We start from the raw sequence: 3,514 nt of genomic DNA, 5'->3' as shown, positions 1-3,514 counted from the left end.
TAGGATACAGAAAAGTCCCTGGAGCCCAGATACATAGTCACAGAATCATAGAGTTGGAAGGGACTCTGAGGATCATGTAGTCCAACCCGAAAATGCATGATAAGTGCAAAAGCAGTCAATGGACAGGCAAAATGGCAGCAATGGATAAGCCACAAGCCCTGAAACCTCTACTGCTGAATTTTATTAAAATTTCTCAAACAGTCTTCTTGGAGGAAAGATGGGATATCAATGTGATAAACAAACAAACAAACAAACAAACAAACAAACAAACAAACAAACAAACAAACTGCACAGACTACAGTTTATAAATACAGAAAAAGCTTTTGACAAAGTGATGTGGATACATTTATTTCAAGCAGTGTATAAAATGGGAGTAGGTTCTACTTTTGCCTCCTGGATTAGATTGATATATTCGAATCCTACTGCCTCAATATGCATAAGTGAAGCAAATCCAGAAACCTTCATATTACCTCCTTTAAAGGTCTTTGGCCAAAGCTAATAGACTAGAACAAAGATTTTCAGGGATGAAAAAAGGAATCCAAAAAGAAAGCTGTATGCAGATGATAAAGTACTAATTTCAAAAGATGAGAAGAATAATTTGAACCTCTTTTAAAGACACTAGACAAATTTGGACAAATCTCATGCTATAAGTGGTTTGGCTATCACTTGCAAAACATTACAAAATATAAAACTGCATTCTGCCCACAGAAAATATCAGGGGCAGGACTGACTTTTTCCAGTATAAAGTTATTTTGCAATGCCTAACCATTTGAAAAGGTGGTTGGCTGGGTTGCCATTTGTCCTCTTTTTCCAGGACACACCATCATAGCAATCCATAGTTAAAAGTAAAGGTAAAGGTAAAGGGACCCCTGACCATTAGGTCCAGTCGCGGACGACTCTGGGGTTGCGGTGCTCATCTCTCTTTGGCCGAGGAGCTGGCGTACAGCTTCTGGGTCATGTGGCCAGGATGACTAAGCCGCTTCTGGCAAACCAGAGGAACGCATGGAAACGCCATTTACCTATTTATCTACTTGCACTTTGTGCTTTTGAACTGCTAGGTTGGAAGTAGCAGGGACCGAGCAATGGGAGCTCACCCTGTCACAGGGATTCGAACTGCCGACCTTCTGATCAGCAAGCCCTAGTCTCTGTGGTTTAACCCACAGCGCCACCAGTTATAGTTAAAAGTAGAAGTCGGCAAATAAGTCCTCTTTTTCACTCTTCAAAATATGGCAGCCCTAAACACCACCGTTACAAAATTAAAACAAAATGAAAACAACTGAAATAAAAAAGTACACTCTGGAACATCAGACTATTAATTCAAACTGGGGTAAGGAAATGTGTTAATTGAATTAAGAGCAATGATAAAGGGCCTTGTGAAAACATACCATCAAATTGTGTGTGATGTGGAGGGACAGAGGGGCCTCCTTTCATTCAGTAACTTCGGGTACTGCATATAATAAGCAACTTATTGAGAATGTTTGGGGCATTGGTGGATAGTACAAATTTTGAATCAGTGACTTTTAGAAACAATAAGCTGAAAGGAACCTCAGGGACAAATGTATAATATAATATAATCACATAATTGGAAACATTTCAGCACAAACTCAAATTAAAGCGGAACGTGGATATGCACAGTAATATATCTTGATAAAAGTGGATCTGGGCTTGGAAGAACACTTATAAATTTGCATGAAGCTTAAATATTTTTTTTCATATATAACATCATGGCTTAATGATATTTTAACCCCTCCCCCCAAAAAACTGGAGTGAACATGTTATGTGCAACAATAAACAGCCCACACTGTAGATGCAAAACCCTGCAAAGGCAAACATCCTCCTCATCATTTGGGAATGCCCACTAATCTTAATGTTTTGGGTGCTTGTAATAGAAGCAAAATAAAACAAATGTTGGCCAAGATCTCCCCAGAGCTCCATTTGTAAAATTAATATTTGAATACCTTCCAACCAGGAAATGACAGCCAATGTACAGGCAGCAGCAAAATGGTAATCCGCAAATGGGGGAAACTCCTCGTGCTCCACAGGGAAATTATTGGCTCTGGGAGGCGCCTAAACTCACAATGTTGGTGATGAGAGTTAGAGAATGCAGGAGAATGGAAGGCGTCTCGGCTGGGGGAAAAAATGGAACTTGGTTGTATTCTACCCGCATCAGAAAGTGCAATGGGAAAAAAATGTGTATCTGCTATTTGGAGGCATTTGGGGAAAATTATTAAGTTTAACCCTTAATACAGCAGACTCTGAACGAGCAAGCAGTGTGGAATTAAAAAAAAACACATTTGTATGTTTAGCTATTGATCCCATCCCTATTTATCGATATCTAGCAAGTGAGATTATTTGAAACTCAAGTACTATCCCACACACGGTGTTATATTGCCTTATGAAAAATAATAATAATCGCAATTCCTGCATTCCAGCGGGTTAGACTAGATGACCCTTTGGGACCCTTCCAGGGTTTCCAGCTTAAATAAAATATGGGCTGCCCCCCTTCAAGTAAAAAAATAAAATAAAAATACTTGACTAACTGACCAGTCGCGTCGCAGATAACTCGGTTCTGCCCCCCCCCAAAACATGAAGCCTGCCCCCTAAAATAAATCCTGGCTATGCCCATGGCCTGACCCCCTCAAATATTTTAGGGGGGTGTGTGTGTCAAAGGGATCCTAGCTCCCAGGGACCCTTCCAACTCTTCTGTGACTGCAATACAGAGGTACCTTGGTTCGCAAACGCCTTGGTACTCAAACAACTTGGATCTCAAACACTGCAAACCCAGAAGTAAGTGTTCCAGTTTGCGAACTTTTTCCGGAAGCTTAACATGCTCTGTTTTGAGTGCCAAACTTCTGTTTTGAGTGTCACGCTGTGGTCTGTCTGTTTTTGCTATTTATTTTGCGTTTTTGTTTTTGCGGCTCTTTTTTGTTTTTTGTTTTTTTTGTGACCGTGTGGAACCCAGTTCAGCTACTGATTGATTGATTGATTGATTGTGTGGCTGCAGTACATTGTTTATTGCTTTCATTGTATGGAACAATGGTCTTGTTAGATAGTAAAATTCATGTTAAATTGCTGATTTAGGTGTTGTTGTTTTTTAAAAAAGTCTGGAACGGATTACAGTAATCCATTTTGCATTACTTTCTATGGGAAAGCGTGCCTTGGTTTTGGAAAGCTTTGGTTTTGGAACGGACTTCCGGAACGCATTAAGTTTGAGAACCAAGGTACCGTTCCGATTAAGCTCTGAAACCTCTGGGCTCTCTCCCCAGGAGGCATAGGAGGCGCGAGGGATACCCTGGGCTCGTGGGCGGGGTCGAAGGCGCGAAGGGGCGGTCTTTCCCCCTCCTCCTGAATAATGGAGCGGGCCGGGGGTTTAATAGCGCCCCAGGGGAGGGGCTTGGGGCGCATTTGCTGGTGCCGAAGCGGAGAGCGCAGCGCCCCCGGAGCCCGCCCCGTCGAGTCCTTCTCCTGCCATCTACCTAGCCGCCCGCTCCGCGCAACTCTCCGTGCCGCCAAG

The sequence above is a fragment of the Lacerta agilis genome, chromosome 17 (genome assembly GCF_009819535.1).
Source record: "Lacerta agilis isolate rLacAgi1 chromosome 17, rLacAgi1.pri, whole genome shotgun sequence".
Lineage (NCBI taxonomy): Eukaryota > Metazoa > Chordata > Lepidosauria > Squamata > Lacertidae > Lacerta > Lacerta agilis.
This window is presented reverse-complemented; position numbering follows the sequence as displayed.